Consider the following 23798-nt stretch of genomic DNA (forward strand, 5'->3'; position numbering starts at 1 on the left):
TCTAGGTATAGGTGTATTTACTATTCTCCTGGTCTTTGAGGAAGCAAAAACACTCATTTTTGGGTCCCCATTCCCCTGGAGCAACAAACTCTGGTGTGTTAGTATTCCTCCTCACACGGGGACTGAGACCAAGGACTGCATTCCAGATCTATGTATGGGCAATGCACCCAGTGCCAGTAAAGGGACCCCTGTAATCTCCTTCTGACCAATTGTCTGGCCCCTTTACCATCTGCAGGCTGAGAATTCTGGAAGTTGTGCTGCCACTGCTGACTTGGTAGCCCCAAGGCCTGCTGTTCATTTGCTAGCTCCTGGCCTGTGCTAGACTGTGCTCCACTCTCATCCCAGTGAAATAGACCTTTCCTGTTGACCTTATAAGTTGTATTGTGCTCGAAAATTGTTTCATCCCATCCTTCTATGGGTTCTTCCATTACAGAATTCATTTTGAGAAGTTATTTAAAGTTGCTTGGAGGGGGAACTCGGGAGAACTCAGGAGAATCCCCTGCCTTTTCTCTGCCACCTTGCACTATTTATATTTCTTACACTAACAATCACATATCTCCCTCCCATGCCTCAGTTTCCTTATCTATAAAAAGGGGATAATGAAAACTGCAGCATTTCCCTTACTGTTTTTTAAGGAAAGCATTTTACCAACTTTAAAAAAACTATAGAAAGGGGCGGCCAGGTAGCACAGCGAGTAAGAGCACCGGCTCCAGTGTTGAGAAGACCTGGAGATCGAATCCCGGGCTCAGACACTTAGCACCCACCCAGAAACACCCGACTGTGTAACCTTGAGCAAGTTACTTAACCCCGATTGCTTAGGGGCGGCCAGGTGGCTCAGCGAGTAATAGCACCAGCTCCAGTGTCAGGATGACCTGGATCAAATCCGGGCTCAGATACTCAGCACCACACCCAGAAATAATAACTGGCCCTGTAACCTTGAGCAAGTTACTTAACCCCAATTGCTTAAAAAAAAAAAACTATAGAAGGATAGTTATTGTTAATTCACCAAATCATTGGCTGGTAACATTTGAACATAAATCACTTGACTATTTGACTGAAGCTAGTCTTAATCAAACTGATACACAGTTGAGAATGTTGGTAGCTCATGGCCTACCCCAAACTCTCCTTAGTCCTATGGACCTTAAGGACCCTGATAGGTTAGGTTCAATCTAGGCAATTGTCCTTTTACTGAGACATATGTGGGTGGTTGCTTATGCTTTAAATTCCAAAAACAAAGTTTGCAAACAGCACTAAGACCCTAGAACAAGCACATGAAACAGAACTTCCTTTCATTATTAGTACTAAGCCTTCACCAGACGTCAAGTACAGGAAACATCATTCATTTCTATTGTGAATTTTAACTTGTGACCATTTCAATAAAGTTGGGCTCAGGATACAGAGTTTAGGTGCCTCAGAGTTTCTCCAGAACTGATGTTCTTAACCTAGGGTCCAAGGATCCCTGAGCAGATTGTAGATAGATTTCTAAATAGTCTGTGAATTTGGCTGAAGAAAAAAAATACACCTTAATTTTCAGTACCTTTCGGCTTTCTTAGTAATTCTTATCTACTGGTTCCTTTCTTACTATCTTTGAACATGCCCAAGTCTCACTCTTTCCAAACAAATCTTCACTAGACTCTACCATCCCCTCAAGATATCTTCCTATATTCTTCCTTCCCTTTGGCAACCAAACACTTGAAAAAACTATCAGCTCTCACTTGCCTCTACTTCTCCTTACATCTCAGCCTTCTATAATCTTGATTCCTATTTCATCACTCAATTGAAGATGCTCTCTCCAAAGTCACCTATGATTTCTTAATAGACCAATCTGATGGTCTGATGGACCTCATTGTCTTTCCCCCAAAATCCTCCCCTCTTCCAAACATCTTTATTTCTGTCACAGACATCACAATCTTCCAGGAGCCTAGGCTCATAACTTCTGCCTTATCCCCACCCACCACTCTCTCTTTATCCTACATATCTAGTCAGTTGCCAGAAATGCCATCTTTGCCTTCACAACATCTCTTACATCCAACCCCTCCTCTCCACTCCCATAATCATCACCTTAGTTCAGGTATTAGTCATCTCTCATCTAGATCGTCACAGTAGCCTCCTAATTGTTTTCCATGGCTCCAATCTCTCACTACTCCAGTACACTATACACTGTTACTGAAGTAATTTTCCTGAATAACAGATCTGACCAAGTGACTCCCCCATTCAATCAACTCCTGGGGTTTGGATTGCCTCTAAGATAAAACATGAGCTTTTTTGCTCAGCTTTCAAAAACCTACATAAACTGACTTTAACCTATCTTTCTGGACATGATAGACATTATTACCCTCATTTCTGCATTTTGTCTCTTTATATCTTTTTTAATCTCTGTGCTCCCCCATTCATCTCCCATCTCAGTGTCTTTGTACCCATACCTAGAATTTACTCCCTCCTTACCAACACCTCAATGAGTATCTCTTCCTTTAAAACACAAGTAAAGCATTATTTTATACAGACATGAAGCCTTTCCTGATTCAAATATACCTATATATGTACATGTATATATATACATATATATGCATAATATACACATATGTATGTGTATCCATATATATAATATACATACATATGTATTTGTATATATATATATATGATTCCGAGAGAAATGTACTATATGTGTTATATGTACTCATCACTCCCATTAGAACGTAATCCCAGATCATTTAATTCTTTGCACTTGTATCCACAGTACCTAGCACGCTGCTAGCCACATAACAAGTATTTTAAAAATACGTGTTCATTGATATAAGTGGCACACTAACATTTTTCATAATTCTGGTAAAGATACAAATAATGCTAAAGAGACTCATTTCTTAAAGAGAATCAGGTTGGACAGGTTTTTTTTTAAACTAAGCAGGGGGCAGCTGGGTGACAATGAATAGAGCACCAGCCCTGGAGTCAGACCTGAGCTCAAATTCAGCCTTAGACACTTGATACCTAACTAGCTATGTGACCTTAGGCAAATCACTTACCCCCAATTGCCTTGCCTTCCCCCTTCAAAAAAAAAACTAAGCAGAAATGGTTTATATTTTATCCTTGAAGCAATAGGAAGTAACTGGAGCTAACTGAGTCTCTTAAAGAAATGAAGCATCCCCTCTTCACTACCATATTGTTGACTTGCTTAGAAAGACCTTCTGTTCAAGTATAAACCACAAGTCCAGTGGCACTGTCACAAATGCAGAATTAGTGGAATCCAAATTAATGCAGTCTATCACAGCCTTCATCTGAAGCCCCACTTTGGCCTTGGAAGTGACCCTGGACTCCCAAAAGCTCTACTCCCAGAACGCAGGTTCTTGAGGCCCTACCAATTTAGAAGGGATTTCAGTACAAATTCAATGGAGTACTATGTGTTTGTCACCCAAGGACTAACCAAGTTGTGTGTGTGTGTGTGTGTGTGTGTGTGTGTACTCACATTCATCACTCAAAGATAGGCTATCAATCTTTCTGTTTTTGGTTTGTTTTGGCAACCACAACACTGAGGTCTATAAAGTGGGGCCACAATCTGCATCAATGAAGGGAGTAAGGACACCAGAGAACTCCAGGATCCTTCCTTTTATGTAGCCAAAGAGAAGTGGAGTTCTCTAGAGGGGGAAGGTTGCAGGTCTTCTTTTGAAGTATGTTGCTGTGGCCTTAACAGTTTAATATTGGGCATTTTGCACACACACACAAAAAGAAACTCAAATCAAAGAAAAAATGAAAGAAAGTGAAAAATAGCATGCTTCAGTCTGTATTCCATCAATATCAATTGTTTCTCTGGAGACGGATAGGATACTTCATTATTAGTCATTTGGGATGATCTTGAATCATTGTAGTGCTGAGAATAGCTAAGTCATTCCCAGTTCTTCATCAAACAATGTTGCCGCTGCTGTATATAATATTCTTCTGGTTCTATTCACTTCACTATGCATCAGTTCATGTAAGTCTTTCCAGGTTTTTCTGAAATCATCCTGCTTGTCATTTCTTATAGCACAATAGTATTCCATCACAGTCATATGCCACTCCTTGTTCAGTCAGTCCCCAATTGATGGGCATCCTTTCAATTTCCAATTCCTGGCCACCACAAAAAGAGCTACCATAAATATTTTTATATAAATAGGCCCTTTTCCCTTTTTTTGAATGTCTTTGGGATTCTTGTACAAAATTACTGATATGGAAATGTTTTACATAATTGCACATGTATAACATATCTAATTGCTTACCATCTCAAGGAGGAGGGAGCGGAGGGAAGGATAGAATTTGGAACTCAAAACTTTAAATAAAAATGTTTTTTAAATTGAAAAAAAAATTCTAAAGAAAAAAGTTTAATATTGGGAAATTAGAGAAGCTACAAAATAATGAGCTCCCATAAAAGCTACTAATATCATGGAGCTGTAAGGTTTTAAAGGGAAAAAGTACTTTGTGTCAATAATTCTTCATTTCCCTCCCAGGTTTAAATAGATTAGCCAGAGCCCTGAGGTATCCAGTACTTTTGTTTTAAAATAAATAAATAAATAAGATATCGGGTGTGCTGGAGGAAAATGGGCCAGAGACTGAAAGGCACCAGGGTTTCTCAGTGGAAAAAAACAATTACTGTCTGGGTTTCTTACATCCTTTATCCACTTACCACCAATCAAAACGACCAGCCCAAGGCTGCTTTTCAAACTCAGCTGATGAACAAATATTAATTAAGTATTTGCTGTGTTCCAGTGACTGGAGTGGATACTATGTGTGTGTGTGGGGGGGGGGAGGAGGAGGGTCAAAAATTAAATAAATTAAAGCTAAAATTTAAATTTAAAAAATTAATATACATAGTCCCTGTCCTTGAATAGCTTAAATTCTATTGGAGGAAACAACATACATATATATATACATACACATGAGCATCTACGAAATAGATAAAAGGTACTTAAGGAGGAGACCAGAGAGCCCAGGAAAAATGTCATGTAGAAGGAAGCATTGGAGTTGAGCTTGGAAGGAAACTTGGGGTTCTAAGAGGTAGATGGGAGGAAAGGGAGCAAGTTAGGAATGGGGGAAGGGACAACTAATTTTTAAAAGTAGAGAAAGCAACCACTAATATCTTACTATCTCAATAAAACTTGGAGACTGATTGTAGCCATCTGTGACCACTAAATGATGAACTTAGAGGCAGTGAAATAGCCAGTGAGAAGAGCGTTTGATACGAAGTCAGGTCAAGATAGATTCAGATACAAGCAACAACATTTACCAGCTGTGGGGCCCTTGGGTAACCCACTTGGTCCTCATTTTCCTCATCTGTAAAAAAGAGGTTTAATACATACACTGCCCACCTCCTGGGGCTTCAGAAATTTATTCAGAGATGCAGAGATTTGTAAATATACTTTATAAAAGGGAGTATGTATCATCATCACAACAACTTAGAAAAGTGTTTACTATGGCATGAAGTACTTTTTTACATAGGAGGAGAAAGTGCTTATCCTGGGGAAACCATGGAATTTCTAAGGCACCAGAGGAAGTCAAGGAGAAAGACAATCACTCCACTTAATAAGGAAATGTACTAGAGTCGAATTTAACTTTCCTTAAACATTGTTATCAAAGTGCTATGCTTTTGTTTGGGTGGGGAACCACTGGAGGACAGTATGAAATGGGGGCTATCAGCATGAGGAACTCCTTGTTTGGAAATTCCCTCCATTAAAGCAGATCAACACATTTTCAGTAACTCAAACTCTTAGAGTTGCCAAGGGCACTGAGAGGTTAGGTGATTTCCCCAGGGTCACACAGCTAGTTAATGTCAGAGGAAGAGTTTAAAGTCAGACCCTTCCTCACTCCCAGGCTGTCTATCTATTATACTATATTGCCTCTCAGTTATTTCTTTATATTACTATATTTATACTCACATATATATACATATATATGTATATAAAGTATATTTATATTGCCATTTCCTTCTCCAGGTCATTTTATAGATGAGAAAATTGAGGCAAACAAGGCTAAGTGACTTGCCCAGGATCACACAGCTAGGAAGTATCTGAGGCCAGAGTCAAACTCAGGAAAATTAGCCTTCCTGACTCTGGGGCCTGTGCTCTCTGCCCTGCACCACCTAACTGCCACAAGCTATTAGTAGAATACTTTTTCATCATTAAACACCTGACATCCTTTATCTCATTTAATTGACACAACACCCTAAGTGACAAATAGTATAAGCATTGTCACCTGAAAGAACCTGAATTGTACCAATCTATGGCCAAGTGATGAATTTTGAGGCAGATACCATGAGAAGAGTTCTGGATATGGAGTCAGGCTACCCTGGGTTCAGATACAAGCAACAACATTTACTAGTTATGGGGCCTTTGGGCAATTTGAAGTACTTAAATTGCACTTCCTGGACCGCAGTTTACTGATCTGTAAAAATATGAATTGGACTATATGATTTCTGAGGGTACTGTCAGCTCTAAATTACTCTACCTTCCTATCCTCCAAATAACAATTTCCATAAACATGTGGAGCTCCTATTAATTCAAACTAAGCTTTCAATTCTTGAGCCCAGATCATCCACAGAATATAAAATCAGTAGTTCTTGGGGATAGAAATCAGGAAAGGGGATCGGAGAACTAGTCTTTTTTTTTTTCATGCCTTATCCCTCCTCAGCACTTCGTTCAATTTTAGTGGCATAATACCTACTCAAACACATGTGAATTGACCATTACTAGATAGCAACATAACTCTAATTACTGAATTCACTTAAATATGTGCCAAGTGACCATTTCTAGGCTTGTTTAAGAAAATGCAGTCAAATAAATTCTTCCCTCCTGCTCTTCCTTTAAAAGAAGCAATGAGGGGCCGCCAGGTAGCACAGCGAGTAAGAGCACCGGCTCCAGTGTCAGGACGACCTGGAGATCGAATCCCGGGCTCAGACACTTAGCACCCACCCAGAAACACCTGGCCATATAACGTTGAGCAAGTTACTTAACCCCAATTGCTTAGGGGTGGCCAGGTGGCTCAGTGAGTAAGAGCACCGGCTCCAGTGTCAGGATGACCTGGATCAAATCCGGGCTCAGATACTCAGCACCACACCCAGAAATAACTGTCCGTGTAACCTTGAGCAAGTTACTTAACCCCAATTGCTTAAAAAAAAAAAAAAAGCAATGAAATGTTGGGAGATAGAGGGCCAACGTTGGAATCAAGGAAAGCTATGTTCAAGTCCTGCCTTTATCACATCCTAGATGTGTATCCATGGACCAGTGACAAGTTCTCAGTGCCCCAAAGATTCCCCAAGGCTATTAATAATAATGATGATAATAGGAATAGTGATGTTAATGACTGCATTTTTATATAGCACTTTAAGGTTTGCAAAACATTTTATAAATCTTCTTTCATTTGATCCTAATAACAACTCTGGGAGGCAGATGCTATAATTATCCCCTTTGTACAGATGGGGAAACTGAGGTGACAGTTAACAGTCTTGCTCAGAGTCATACTGCTAATGAGTATCTGAGGGCAGATTTGAATGCAGACTCTGGGTCTTATGCTTTATCCATCACTCCACCTATCGGCCCAATATTGATCTGACTTGATGGAAGGAGTTTCCATCCTGGGAATTCCCTACACTGATGAAATCACAGCTCCAAAACCCTCAAAGAAAAAAAAACTGTGTTTGTCAAATGCAGCTGCAACAAGAATGGAAAAATATCATTGTCCAAATGTCAGCCATTAGCAACTTTAAAAGCAAACTGCCAATTCCCACTTATCAAAACTAGGGCTGAGGTGAGGAAGAAATCCAGTAGCCTCATCTACAGCAAATAGCTTATATTTATATGGTACTTTAAGTTTTACAAAGTGCATTCCTCCCCAAAGCCCAGTGAAGTAAATAGGGTAAATAATGATTCCATTTTATAGAAGTAGGTACAGAAAAGGGACATGGCTTGATTACTTGCTCACAAGTAAATATTTTGGTGATAGAACTAAGGCCCAAACACTGGTCCTCTAACTCCCGTGGCACAGTTAGAGCTGCCCAAAGGAGAAATGAGCTATCTGCAGAAGTATCAGTTTGTATGCCCCTGCCTGGAGATCTTTGAACAAAGATTTGCATCAATAATTTGGATCAGACTACTTCTGAGATCCCTTCCAACCCCCAAAGTCTGTGATTATGGGAATACACAATTTCTGACTTCCTTTCCCTATCTGTGATTCAGCAAGATTTTTCCTACTACACTGGGCTGCCCAGCTGATGGCTGAAATATGTGTGTGTTAGATGGCCTGCATTCTGTCTGAGTGTGGAAAAAAGACACCAAACAGGAAATGGAGGTCTAAAAACAACAAAAAGCTAATGGGGCCATTATCTGAATAAAGGGGATAAGGACCGGGAAGGATAAAGGAGCTAAATATATTTATCTATAATGAATCTATCATTCTCCTTGGTAGACTGAATCATCTTTACTCAGCTATAATTCCAGCAATATTGCATTTTTTCTAGCAATAAGAAATTCTCATGGGCCTCAATATAGAACCAATATACCAGTGGCTTATTCCTTTGATTAAAATGGTCTAGGGCTGGAAATCGGGAGGGGGGGGACGGGGGGGGGGGGGTGGAATAGAGGTTCTTCCATACCCAGGCATATACAGTACTCCTTGGACAAGAGCTAATCCACTAGTTAGTTTATGACAAAAAGAGCATCAAGATGGCACAACTAAAAAGAAACAAAAAGACATTAATTGTCAATGTAGAAAATGCCAAGTGTGAATCAGTTAAATAAGGCAGAAAGTGGAAAAGCAATTGCTTGAAGCTTTTTTTTTTTTAAAGAAAATAGTGTTGGTGATTCAAGGAAGGTGATAACACAAGGTTTTCAGGATTTAAGATCACACAATCACAGAATGTGATAGTTGGAAGTCCTTGGAGGCCATCTAGCATAAGAAAGGCATGACCCAGGCCACCGTAACATGCCCAGCAAATGATCCAGCCCCTGCTTAAAGATCTCCAAGGGAGGGGAAACCTACCCCTTCCCAGGCAGCCTACTGCAGTTTCAGAAAGCTCTCATTGGAAGGATGTCCTTCCTAATATCAAGCTTAAATTGGTCTTTCTGGAACTTTACCCACTGCTGCTTGGTTTTGGCTTCCCAGGCCAAACTGAATAAGCCTCATGCTTCCTCTCTATGAAAGGCCTTCAGATACTTGAACAAAGTCAGGGTCTTCTCTCCAGGCTGAATATGCCCAGCTCTTTCCACACATCCTCATATGACGACATAGACAAAGCTCTTTACCGTTGTGGCTCTCCTACTCTGGACACTCTTCAGCTCAGCAATGTCTTTCTTAAAAGGAGGCCCTCAGAACCATATGCAATATTCTAGATGAGGTCTAATGAGGACAGAGTACAATGGGAGTGTCACCTCCCCATTACTGGATGTGCCCCTCTTAATGTGGTCCAAGATGATATTAGCTTTTTTGACTGCCATATCACTCTGTTGATGCAGATTGAATCAGTAGTTCACTAAAACCCCCAGATCTTTTTCAATCCAACTGCTGTCTAATAATGCCTCTCCCAATTCATGAAGCTGAATTTTGTACCCAAGTGCAAGGCTTTACATTTATCCCTATTGGATTTCAACTTATTAAATTCAGCCTGACACTCTAGCCTGCCAAGATCCTTTTGGCTCCTGATTCTATCATCTGGTATATTAGCTATCCTTCTCAGCTCTATGCCATCTGAAAATTTGATGAGCAGGCCATCCATGCCTTTATCCAAGTCTCTGATAAAAAAAAATGTGAAATAGCATAGAACCAAGCACAGATCCCAGAGGTACTGCACGGAAGACCTCCTGACATGTAGACATGGAGCCACTGACCACTACTTATTGCGTCCAGTCATCCAACCAGTTCTGAATCCATGTGACTGTCCAATTCATAATCTTTCCATCTCCACAAGAACAGTATGTGGCACTTTATCAAAAGCTTAGCCAACAAACAAAAACAAAATAGCCAGGTAGTTCAGTTGATCTAGAGTCAGGAAGACTTGAATTCAAATCTGACCTCAGACATTTACTAGAAGGGTAATTAATCCTGGGCACTCACTTAACCTCTTCAAGCCTTAACTTCCTCAGCAGAAAGATAGGGATAATGACAACACCTGCTTCCCAGGATTGTTTTGTGGATCAAATGAGACATTATTTGCAAAGTGCTTACCAGTGTCTGGCACATTGTAGCACTTAATAAATGCCCATTTCCTCCCTCCTTCCCTTTTTTCCTTCCTTCCTTTCTAAAATATAGGTAAACCCTATCAATAGCATTCCCCTTACCTACTAATTTAGTAATCTGGTCCAAAAATAAGGTAAATGTCCTATTAAAAAAATACCTATACTTATAGAATATTAGAGAAGGAAAGGCTCAACCTAGAACATAGAATGTCAAAGCAGGGAGGGAGTGAGTCTACAACCTAGAATATAGAATGCTCAAATAAGAAAGAAACCCACAACCTAAAACACACATAGAGTATCAGAACAGGGCAAGGCCCTACCAGCCAGAACATAGAACATCAGGGCATAGGACATAGCCCTGGAAGGAACCTTAAGAATTATTGTCTAACCTCCTTTATCCTATAGCTGGGAAAAGTGATGCAAAGAGAAGGAAAATGACTTGTTCAGATTATATAGTAAATGGCAACAAAGTCAACGTCTAATCCCCTCTTTCTGTATTCATTTCCTAGGCCTTTCTCACTTCTGATGTCTGGGAAGGAAAAGAAAGGAAAAAGAAGTAAGGAAGCAAACGAGGGATATTATTATATAAAGAAGCTTATATTTCTGCAATTACAAAGGATTTTACCTATATTAGGTGTATATATATATCTCCAAGGATTTTTGTCCTCATTTTGCATATGAAAGCAGGAAAGTATGATCACCCATCTAGACAGCAGCCATTCAGAGACTTGAATCCAAGTTTCCTGACTCAATGTCCTATGTCCTTCCACCATCCCATGTGTCTCCTTGCCCAAATTAGGCCCTGAGCAAGGAGAATCATCAAGCTTAATCTTACCAAATCAAAATGCAGCCCAGGTGAGTAAAGTTTCCACCAGAGAGTTGGTCAGTCTTTCTCCTCAAAAACCAGAGAAATCACTCCAGACAATTAGCACCCTCCTGGCAGTTTCAGCATAGCCCTGAACATTGAAACTGTTTTCATTCCTAAAAGAGTCTTTAGGAGAAGTTTAAGGCAGACCATCTATTTTCTGCCCTCCTGGTGAATTGAGTTGATATATTTAAAATAAAGACTTATCCTTGTGACATTTCCTGGCTTTCCAATGGACTCTTTTGATGTCTATCTTGGCATGAAAGGGGCCCTAAATTCTTAAAGATGGTGCCAGTAAAACATGAATTCTGGCAAGTCCTCCAACTAAGCTGGAAAGAATTTGAGTACAGGCCTCATGGTGAAACCTTAAGGTACTGGAAGTCACATGTGCAAGGCGAGTCCAGTGGAGATTATTTTAAACCCTAGGTACTATATTACACATTGGGAAATTGTCAGTAGGTCAATGAAAATAATAAAGTAATGATGTAACAAATGATCTAGTCACCTGTGCATTAAAAAATTAAGAGAAAATCATTTGCATGGTAAGTTTTCCTTTGGGAAACTGAATAGGTTGTTGGTTTTTTTTATATAATCCCAAATTTCTCCCCAAAACAAAGGCTTGACCTTTTTACACCAATATTCCTCCAGTTATGTCATAAGACTGTAAGTTACACATCCTAAGATTTCCCAGGAGCTGAAACAGAGAAGCACCCAAAGAATGACTGAAAGGTACACAGATGAATGTATTATAAAACCAGGAAATAGAGATGAAAGGATGTCATCATGAAAATACACTGACCAGAACAAAAGGCCAGCCTTACAGCAAGGATGAGGGATGAATAGCGGTTAGCCCTTTTTGTTCCATTTCTATCTAAACAACATCAAAAGAACATGAGGAAAGTCCCTAGCATGTTGGCTGTAGCTCCTGGGGCAGATCTGCAGGAGAATATAGATGGGACAGTGACACAGGACAGACACTCATGAAGAGGTGGCTATCTCTCATTAATCAGATCACATATGTACTGGATACACACACATACATTATATATATATATTATATATAAATATATATTTAAAACTCAAAAGCTTATGGAAGTGAATGTTGAAAACTAAAAATCAATCAATTAATTAATTAAAAATATTTCTTGGATACTAGTGCAATATTAGAGATGACCATCTGTTGCTCCTCATTCCCCCTATGTGACCAGATCACTTCCTTTTCCAGTCACATATGTCTTGGCTAATATCTTTTCTATTACTCTCCCACCACTGGTATTACATTAATACCTACTTCCACCTACCATGGATGAACTCTTACCTTGCCCCTTGGGATACATGAAATTTTGATCTTCTGAGATCATAGGGCCCCATGGTTCATCTTTATATAGCAGTACCAGGAGATACTGGTATTTTTTAAATTAGTTTCCACAACAGAGAGCAAGTTGGGATCATTAACAGTATTGCAGTTACAAGCTTTTCTTATAAGCAGCGCAATATTCCATTTAGAACAAGGCTGTGATCAAATACAAACAAACAAAAAACCAACTACCTCTATAGTTACTTAAATGTTTACACTGGTGATATTTCTTCTGGTTGTTTTCCCTTGCACCATGAAGCCTGCTATCTCTCATTTCCAGAGATCTTTTCACAACTCCAGGCCCCATCTGTTCCACCTGGTTTCTGGCTGGTACTTAGAGGAATAGTGTTAATTACCTCCTTGACAGTAAGCACTTCTACATAGTAAGCACAAATTATTATTCATTTCTTTTCCCCCAAATCATCCATGGTCTGTCTGTCATCCAGGGCTTCTTACCCCTTGCGAATGCTTTCTCTCTGATATATGACTATGAATTTATGATAAGGGATTACGGTCCTCCTCTCATCAGTAGAACTAAATCACAACCTGGTCACACCTTTGCATCTTGGGTGACTCCTGTCCTTAGCCTTCCACAATTCTTCCATAGAAGATGTCTACTCAAAGTGCTCTAGAGGCCTTTCTCCCAGGCTTCTTAATTCTTTGGATACTAGTGTGTCATTCAGTATCTGTTTGCTCTTACCCTCTCTATGAGCAGCCCACCTCCTTTTCCAGAAGTAAAAGTTCTTCATAATATATTTTACACCACTTCTCATATATGATATGAACTTGGCAATGGAAACTGCCTTTTGCAAAATGGTCTCATGATATAGCTTACATTCGCTTTTCAGTTGTGTCTGACTCTGTGACCCCATCTGGGGTTGTGTTGTCAAAGAAACTGAAGTGGTTTGCCATTTCCTTTTCCAGTTTATTTTATAGCTGTGAAAAATGAAGCAAAATGGGTGAAGTGACTTGCTCAGGGTCACACAGTTAAGAAGTGTCTAAGACCAGATTTAAACTCAGGAAGATGAGTCTTCCTGACCCCAGGCCTGCATTCTATCCACTGTGCCACCTAGCTGCCTCAGGTGATATCCCTAAGGCTTCAATAATGAACAACAGTTCCCCAGTGCCAGAATCAGCACACTAAGGAGAGCCCATTGTTAAATTTTCAGGGTGAGCATTTACACCTCAGAAACTGACTGGGAATCAAAGCTTGATCCATTGTTTTGTTGATCATCTAGATTTAATAAAGTGATGGAGAAAATGTTAGTCCTTCAGATTAAAATTAAAAGTATGTAATGAATACTTTTTTTTTAAGGGAGCCACTTGTTAAATATTTACCAGCATACTCCTGACTGGATCTCTCTGAATCTTTATTGCAATATATGACATAGAATATTGCTCCAAATCCCCCTGGACCTCAGCATCTATAAAATGAAGGGGTTTCTTCACTTGATGGCTTTTGAGGTCCCTTCCAGCCATAAGGCTATGATCCTAATCTCCTTAACTTGTGACTCTGGGTCCTTCTTTACTGATGAATGACTCCTCCATTTTACAATTTACAAACCTTCTTAAAGAGGCCACACAATCCCTCTCTATAGAGAGAGGAAATACTCTAGGTGAGAAAAAGCATGCTCCTGGCCTGGGTGAAGCAATCTGGACTATACTCCTAATTCACTTTGTGACCCTTTTCTGGACCTCCTTTTTAATATGTTTGTAAGGAAGACAATGACTTTGGACAAGTAGTCATCCATAAAATAAAGAAGTTCAACTGGCTGATCTCCAAGGTCCTGTCCTCCTCTGAAGCCTATGAAACCACCTCATCTACAAGTTATTGCTCAGTGTCAGAAAGGATTTGTAAATAACACTGAGCACCTCATACTGAAACTTCCTGAACTTCTCCACTTAAACAAATCAAAAATAAAGGCACAGAGGTACTTGTCCTTGCCTAGGTACTGTGACTTAGCATTTACCGTGTTTCCCCGATAATAAGACCTATCCCGAAAATAAGCCCTCCCCTTACTGTGTAAGATTCCTCTAAAATAAGCCCTCCCCCGAAAATAAGCCCTATTGAGATTGCTACTGTAGTGAAGGTGATCCCCTGCGCTCTGCGCTACACGCTACATTACGGTACCCTCTGTATGCACCGTTCCCCCCCGCCCCATGAAACGCACACCACGCTCCGAGCTGCATCCAATCAGAGCTGCAGCAGGGAGCATGTCATCCTGTTCTTCCCCAGTGATTTGCTTATTGAATAAAGGTACATTTTTTTTGTTCACATTTACCTGTTTATTAAAATTGCTGTCAATGTTCATTAAAATAAGCCCTCCCCTGAAAATAAGCCCTCTGGTGTTTTTCTGTCAAAAAAAAATAATAAGACAGTGTCTTATTATCAGGGAAACACGGTATGGCATACGAGCTCAACATTCCTTTTTATTTATCTTCTCCCGCAACAACCTTGCTGGAATGAATGTTAATTGAATTTGCAGCCACCTGTCATCTTATTTTATTTATGTGCATTGGATGGATTCATCACATTGTACCTTCTGGAGCATTTACAGCCACAAAAGAAAAAAAATGCCCACGATTCCAGTTTTCCCTCCGTAGCACCTGATGTAAATTCAAGGCCAGACAAAACAGTCACATCACACATAGGCAGCTGACCCCAAATTCCCAACATCCTGGAGTTCTTCATATCAAGAGTACGTCGCTCATCAGTGGCAGGATGCTAAGGAAAAAAGAGGGGGGATAGCCTCACACGAACTTTACCATCATGTAGATAAAAACACACAGAAATAAAAGGAGGAAATGTCATCTCACTTAAGAATGAAATTCACCATACAGGAAGTACTGCTGGAAAGATAGTAATCCTTCCCTTTTCAAAATATAACTTTCCCCCAGATGCTCACATAACACTTTGTTTGGTACCTCTCTGATGACCTTATCATAGTAGTCACAGTTATCTAGTTTGGTGCCTCAACCCCCGCCTAGACTGGAAGATCCATGGGGGCACGAAGTGAGTTTTCTTAAGCATCTTGTTTTTCTTTAATACACAGTATGGTGTACAATACTTGTTGTTGTTTAGTCGTATCCAACTCTTCGTGACCCTATTTGGGGGTTTATTGGCAAAGATACTGGAGTGGTTTGCCATTTCCTCCTCCAGCTCATTTTACAGATGAGGAAACTGAGGCAAACAGGGTTAAGTGACTTGCCCAGGGTCACACAGCTAGTAAGTATGAGGCCAGATTTGAATTCAGGTCTTCCTGACTCCAGGCCTAGCTCCTACCCACTGAGTCGCCTCAGCGTGGTTTCTTTTGGTCCTCACAACAACCCTGCAAGATGGATGCTATTGTCACCCCCATTTCACAAAGAAACTTAGTCTGACAAAGAGAGCAAGAAAATGACTTATAGGCTCATAAATTTAGAACTAGAAGAGACCTTAGAGATCACCAAGTCCAACTGACTTATTTTACAGATAAGAAATGGAAGGGTAGCCATGGTAAGTGACTCATCCAGGGTCACACAGTTGGTACGTATACAAAGAAGAATTTGAACCCAGTTCCAACACTTGATCCACTACACCACACTGTCTCTCCTCGACCACACAGGATCAGAGAGCTAGTAAATACCAGAGGCACAACATGAACTCTGATCCTCTCAACTCCCAGTCAAAGGGTTCTACCCATTATAGCATATTTTCTTTACAAGGTTCTCACGTGTTTCAAACAAAGTCTAAAAATTGCATTCCCCGCATGTTGCTGTCTATGGGGAGGTTTCTGAGCCTTCTCTGCAGCACATGTAATTTGATTTTTCCAAATCAATCCCTATGTGCCAGAGAGAACAGATTTGCTGGCATTCAAAAATGTGCATTTATAAAAAGTCATATCAAAAAAATCCCTCATTGCAGCCCCTTTAAAGCTATACCCTGGCCTGCTGCTCATCTTGGCTAGGCCTTGTCTTGGCTCTAGTTGCAGACAATCCTACAGCAGCATTGACAGAGGGGTGCAGGATGGATGACTGTCGGGAGGACATTATTCAAAGAAGAAATTATACAGTGATCCTCAACAGACTTCTCACCCGTCTAACAATTAGGACTTTTGTTTAAAGATGTAATATTGGGTTAAAGTTCCTATACCACAAGTCATCACTCAGTAGTCTAGACAAACATACCTCCTTCTAAATTTTCTTCATATGCATATATATGTGTATATATATATATATGTGTGTGTGTGTGTGTGTGTATATATATATTTTTACTTTTTGGAGGGGGGAAGGCAGAGCAATTGGGGTTAAGTGACTTGCCCAAGGTCACATGGCTAATAAGTGTTAAGTGTCTGAGGCCAAATTTGAACTCAGGTCCTCCTGACTCCAGGGCTGGTGCTCTATTCACTGCACCACCTAGCTGCCCCTTCTTCATATATTTTTAATTTATTCATTTCCATTTTCAAACACTTACTTTTCCCCCTTCATATCTCCCCACTACTGGGGAAACAAAAAGAGAAATACAAAATCCTTCGAATGCATAAGCATAATCATTCCAAACAAATTCTCATGTTGGCTCCATCCAAAAATGTGTGTCTCATGGTGCATTGTAGGGCATCCCCTCTCACTTAGGAGATGAGCAGCATTTTCACTATGGGTCCTCTGATGTCATAGCTGATCACTGCATTGATCAAAGCTCTAAAATTCAAAAATTATTCTACATTGCAATATTGATATAATACTGTAAATATTCTCCCAGTTCTCCTCACTTTATTCATATGTTTCACCTTTCTTTGGGAAAGGCAGGAGAGATTGCTTTAATGATTTTGCCCTAGGCCATCATCAGAGATGAAAGGGGTAGACCTTAGTGTTTATCTTAAACCACTACCTTTATTTAACTGTTGACAAAATTAAGGCCCAGATTGGTGAAACTGAATTGAATTTTCAGTCAGGACCACAGAGTCAGAGCTGGAAGGGAATTCAGAAGCCATCTGGCCAAAACCTCTCATTTTACAGACCCAGGAAGGTGTAAGTGACCTGCCCAGTCTCATTCAGAGTAAACAGCATGAGCAGAATTTGAACCCACATCCTTTAACTCCAGCCATGCTCTTTCCACTCCATTTGAAACAGCTGGTTACTGACAAACCTGGCCCTTGTTCCTGATTCCTAATCTAGGCCCATCACAGATAAAACAAGGATCAAGGCAAGATAATGAAATAACATTATAAACTCAAAAGATTATATGATAAAAATAAATAGAGCTCCTCTCCACCTTTATAAAGGAATATTACAGGGGGAAATGGCAAAGGTCCTTCTATTTTAAAGAAACTAAAGGAGAAAGCAGACTGCTCAGTATGAGAATGGGCAAACAATTGGTTTTGTCCAACAAGGTAAAGTGCTGCCTCGGGAGATATCGAGAGCCCCATCCTTGGAAACGTACAAGCAAGGCTAAATGATCATTTATCAAGGATGTTATAAAGAAGATTCCTGCATTAAGTGAGAGTTTGAGCTAGGTGCCTCTGAAGTCTCTTCTGAGACATATTCTATTCTACCGACAGCTTTCTTTAAAAAGAATATGGTCATGGGGCGGCTAGGTGGCTCAGTGAATAGAGCACAGGCACTGGAATCAGGAGGACCCGAGTTCAAATTCGACTTCAGATACTTAACACTTACTAGCCTTGGGCAAGTCACTTAACCCCAATTGCCCTGCCTTCCCCCCTCCAAAAAAAAAAAAAGAATATGTTCAGTGTGCCAGCAGACCATGCCATTGAGGAGGCTGAGGCCAATGGATTACTTAACCTCAGGAGTTCAAAGCTGCAGTGGGCTAAGTTGATTGGGTGTCTGCACCAAGCTTGGAACCAATATAATAAGCTCTCTGGAGTGAGGGGAGGTATTAGCCTGCCTAGAAGGGGCAAACCAGCCCAGGTCAGAAACAGTTCATCAGTTCTACTTGACATCTTTCACATCTCTCCTTTTTTCTTAAGTCCAGACCCACATCACCTCTCACCTGTATTATCTGAAAGTCTGATTGCTTTCATTACCTGTGGCCTCGCCCCTTTCCAACATACCCTTCACAAAGTTTCCAAAGTAATATCCCAAAAAAGAAGCCCCAGTGTATCAGATACAAAATAGTGATAGTCAAAGTCCTTCACCCTCTGTCTCCCTCCTCCTCCTCCCCACCTTCATTCCACTCCATATTCCGGCCACACTGACATTCTTATTGTCCTTCACATACAACATTCCATCGCTCTGTGCCCACATGAGGTCTTTCCTGATTCTCTATTTTCCAGTGTTCCTCCATCCCAAATTACCTTTTACCTTTATATCTATTTAAAGGTGCACATTATCTTCTATGGAATGTTAAGCCATTGAGGGCAGACATTCTTCTCATTTTCTTATCTCCCTCTTACTCTTCTTATTCCTTTCTCCTCTTTTTCTTCATCCTTCTTCTTCTCCTCCTCCTCCTCCTCCTCTTCGAAAATACCACAGCCCTCGCACATAGCAAGTACTTAAAGGCTTATGGATTTATGTCTAGCACCAATGATAATCGTATCTTCAAATGACTACAAAAACGACTTTTTCTGCCTCTGAACTCAATGCTCAGGGAATGAAGAACAGAAAAATAAACACCTAAAATCCTCTTTAAAAACTGGAAGCCTAAAACCTATCTTCTAATGCTCTTACTAAAAGAAAATTTCTAATATAAACCTATATTCATATACAAAGGTGCTTTCTAAGTCTTGTGGAATGAATTTGCCTGTCTTATCACCAGAATGGTGACCACTGAGTGCTGACTTTATTTCACAAGTTGACTCATGAACAATTATTGAGGCCTATATAGGTCACCATTTACAATAGTAGAAGGAATATCCAATTTCAATGAGATTATGAATCTTTTTTGAAAAGATAGTAGAAACATAATATCTAGATACCTTGATATCTGAATGATGGATAGCCATATATATTGGCATCTCAGGATATGATAGAGAGATAGATAAGAAGGATATGAAACACCTTGCCAGAGAACGTGCCTTGGGGCCAAGAAGACCTGGTTTCTAGCCAGAAGAGTCTAGCCTCTTATATAGACTGTATGATCCTGGTCAAGTCATAGATTCTCGATGCTATGGATTACTCTCTAAATCTATAAATTGCAGGGGCGGCCAGGTAGCACAGCTAGTAAGAGCACTGGCTCCAGTGTCGGGATGATCTGGGGATCGAATCCTGGGCTCAGACACTTAACACCCACCCAGAAACACCTGGCCGTGTAACCTTGAGCAAGTTACTTAACCCCAATTGCTTTTTAAAAAAATCTATAAATTGTAGAAAAGTTGCCAATTTGCATTAAAAGAAGGACTTTCATCACCTGGAAGTTCCCTAGATGAATGCAATCACAAGTCTGGTTCCAATCTTTATGTATGTATACATATATATAACATATCATATGTGTATATATATACATATATATATATATTTCATGTTTATATAGTTCACTATTGTTACAAAGCACTTTCACATTTTATGTGACTTTGGATGAGTAATTTCTCTTCCCTGGCTGTCAATCTCCTCCTCAATAAAATGAGTGTGCTGGTCTAAACGATCTCTAAGGTTCATTTCAGTTCTAAATGCTATGACCAAAAACTCACTGGTTCCTTAAAATCACCCTAGCAGGTAGAGAGTACAAGTGCTATTACTAGGCATATGGAGCTCAGATGCCTCTAACTCTTCCTCACAACAATGCAGGGGCATGGGCTTTGTGGACACTGCAGTAATCCTCACTTGACCATTGAGGAAACTGAAGTTTAGAGAGAGAAACTGACAGAGACTGAACTGACTCCAATCAGATCTTCCAACTCTAATGCTTATTTTAAGAAACAATGGCCTTGAAGTTTTGTTTCTATTGTTCTCTCTCTCCCTCCCTCCCCATTCTTCCCTCCTCCTCCTCCTTCTTTTCCTCTCTCTCATAGATAGATATAGATATATATATACATACATATTAATATTATTGTTAATTATTCACATTCCCTGTTAGTTATTAATATATGCTGCTACTTCTGCTTTGTTTTATCTGTATCACTTCATATATTTGCTTGTATTTCAATTAAACACTAAATAAGCCCCTACATGCCAAATACTCTGCAGTCATTCATTTCAAAAGTCCATTTTTCACTTCACAGTAACTCCTGTCCATTGGTTTCGTAAATTTGCATTTTATGGTACTTTCTAATAGACAAGTGACAGGGTTGGCCTAAAAATAAAGTGTTTAAGATAAACGTGTTCATATCAGTCACAAGCAGGCAGACAGCAGCAGTGCAGATTAACCTTTGCTCTGTGGCTAAGGTCCAACATCTTCTACCTGTAGCCATCCCTTATACAAATATATGGGGTCAGCTACATGGAACAGCAGATAGAGATCCAGCCCATTAGGCAGGAAGACTCATCTTTCTGAGTTCAAATCTGGCCTTAGACATTTACTAGCTTTGTAACCCTGGGCAATTCACTTTACCCTGTTTGCCTCAGTTTCCTATCTGTAAAATGAGCTGGAGAAGGAAATGGCAAACCACAATATACAAAGATAAAAATAATTCATCTAAAGAGAGAAAAAAAGAGAGCACAATTCCCAACCACAGTCATAGAGAAACAGGCCCATAACCAATGCTTCATTAAATTAACTTTACCATGGTATCTGGAAGGAGAAACTCAAGAGGAAAGAGGTTAGGGTAGGGGTGGTAAACCTGTGGCTTCAAAGGCCACCTGTGGCCTTCTAGGTCCTCAAGTGCAGCCCTTTGACTAAATCCAAACTTCACAGAACAAATCTCCTCAATAAAAGGATTTTCTAAAACTTGGACTCAGTCAAAAGGCCACACCCAAGGACTTAGAAGGCCCCCTGTGGCCTCCAGGACAAAGATTCCCCACCCCTGGGTTAGGGGCTAAGGGATGGGGGAGGGGAGGAAGATGTGCTTCCTAACAAGATCAGGAGAATTAGATGTGAAAGGTCCCAGCCCAGGAAGCAAATCTAAGCCAGGTGAGATGAACACTGCCACTAGCCAGCTGTTTCTCCTTAATCCAGTTGCCAAGTCTCTTGGTGCCTCAGATACCTCACCTCAAAGTGGCAAACTAAACATTCCCTAAGGTTCCTGGTGCCTGTGACATTGTATCCTAAGGGTTCTTTCCCAGTTCTAAACGTGTTGTGTTTCTGTAAAAGACAGCACCATATTCCAAGTAGGAGGCCTAGGGGAAAGATCACCGCCCTTAAAATCATCGTGTTTGGTTGGTTTTAAACCAATAAAACATATTCACAAAGGAAATGTAGAGCATAATCTCAACCGAAGTGGGGGGGGGGGGGGGGGGGGGGGGGGAAGGCTGTCTCTCTCCTCAAAGGGAAATGCTGAAAATAGAACACTGAAGGCTGGATTATATAAAAATTCTTTTTTTCTCTCTCTTACAGTTTTCTCTGAAAGTGTGGGCAAAGAGAAGTCCTGGAAAATGGGGGAAGAGGAAGAGAAGGTGGTGGTGAGAGGACAGATTTAGAAATGCAAGGTACCATGGAGATCATTTAGTCCAATTATTTCCCTTACAGAAGAGGAAACTGAGGCCCAGAGAGGGGAAGTGACTTGGCCAAGGTCACCCAAGTAGTAAATAGCAGAACCCAAGTCCTCACACTCCAAGTTCACTGTTCTTACCACTACCCCATTCATCTCACTACCCCGAGGGGCTTCAATCCACCCCACCGTCAGTCACGCAAGAATAGAGATCGGCTTTGCCAGGGTGGGGTCTGAGTCCTCTCTCCTTAGACACTGGTCCCTTGGATGGCTGGGACAGTCGTCTCAATAACCCCGGTGGCAATCAGGGGATGGATGCTCAAAACCCCGGTGGCCAGTCTGGACACCGGTGACACGCCTCCATCCCCAATCCTCCTCTGTCCTTACTCTGGCCCCGCCTGTCCACGCGGAGTCCCCTTCCCCGCATAGCGCAGTAGAGAAGCCCCAGCCCTTCCGAGGAAAGTAGGGTGGGGTTCCCTTTTCCTCACCTCAGCATGGATGGGAGAGAAAGAAAGAGGCATTACAGCACGAACCGGAGGAGGACCTGGGCCAGACTGGTGTGGGGAAGGTGTGGGCATCGAAAGAGCATAGCTCCTTTCCTCCAACCCTTCCTGAAGGGCTTTTTCCAGAATCTAGATTTGAAAGAGACCTTCGCAATCGCCTAGTCCGCTCCCCTCCCCCACCTCTCGAAATGGAGGTTCTGCGAGGTAAACGACTTGCCCAAGGTCATACAGGTAGTAAGAAGCAGAGGAGGGATTCGAACCCAAATTCCCCGACTCAAAATCCAACGCTGCCTCTCGAAAACGCTCAACCTGCCACCCGGCGAGGGGTGGGACGCGCTAACACAGAGCACCGTGCGAACTCTCTCTGCTGCCACATTTCTCCCCTCACCCCCTGCTCCGTGAATCCCAGTCCTTTTCGGGGGGCTGTCAATGCACTTGTTACTCACCAGCCTCGCACTTCTGCAATGTCAGGGCTGAAGCCACCTCCACGCCTGCAGCCCAGATCAGCATCCTGCCTCCCGTGCGTTCCCGAAGCCAACAGCTTCTTTTCAGCCACAATCAACGCAATTCATCCTCCTCCCTAGCCTTATTGGAGCGAAATAAAATTAAACACCGGGTGTGCAAAGGGGTGGGGAGAAAAAAGAAAGAAAGAAAGAAAGGCTGGGGAGTAAGCTGCCGCGAGGATCTCAGCAGACTCCCTTTAAAGTTGTCGCAGCAGCGCTTTCCCTGGGAGCCTCGGCACAGCTAGTGCATCACGCCAGCTCCTCTGGCCGGCCGGCCTGCCTGTCTCCCGTGCTCTAGGCTCCCAGGACACCGCCCATTCTCTCCAGCTTTAGATGGGGACCAGAACCGGGAGATGCGAAGCCTCGCTCCCATTGGTCCGCTCCCCTGCCGGTCACTGGAGGGTAGGCGGTGTCGCCTCTACATCTCCCCACCCGCAACCCAGACTCAGGCATTGAATTGGAAGGGACTTGCAGAAATAAGCCTTGAGCGTGCGCAGTTGCGGCTGCTGGTGACCCAGGTAGGTAGGCTGTCCTTAATGAAAGAAATCCATTTGTCCGGGATTTCTCAAAATCTCCATCCTCCTCTCCCTTTTTAAAGGGATTCAAGCTTTTCTTAGATACTCAGCAGGGAAAATTATCAAAAATCCCTTTGAGGTCTTTGAAATTTATTGGGAGCACAATCATAACAGCCTCCACACGCCCAGCCTTCAATTTAATTCAATTAAATTAAACACCTAAACCAGGGCTATAGGGGGACAAAGCTCATGGTTCTTGCAATCAAGGAGTTCATGGTCTCTCAATAAGAGCTTCATAGAATGTTAGAGCTGCAAGACTTCAGAAATTATCTAGGTCAAATCTCTTC

At 41.3% G+C, this 23798-nt stretch overlaps 1 protein-coding gene across 1 annotated transcript in view; it reads right to left on the reverse strand.

The window, feature by feature from the left end:
- LOC138147548 (janus kinase and microtubule-interacting protein 1) overlaps positions 1-23268 on the reverse strand; it is a 200392-nt gene extending 177124 nt beyond the window's left edge. Inside the window, exon 1 of the mRNA XM_069070057.1 lies at positions 22880-23268. The gene's annotated coding sequence lies outside the window, so the exon portion shown is untranslated. The remainder of the gene's footprint in view (positions 1-22879) is intronic.
- Positions 23269-23798: the final 530 nt, after the last annotated feature.

Source organism: Petaurus breviceps, unplaced genomic scaffold (assembly GCF_028583685.1).
Source record: "Petaurus breviceps papuanus isolate PSGF00001 unplaced genomic scaffold, PetGlider_PUasm1.0 140, whole genome shotgun sequence".
NCBI classification, from domain to species: domain Eukaryota; kingdom Metazoa; phylum Chordata; class Mammalia; order Diprotodontia; family Petauridae; genus Petaurus; species Petaurus breviceps.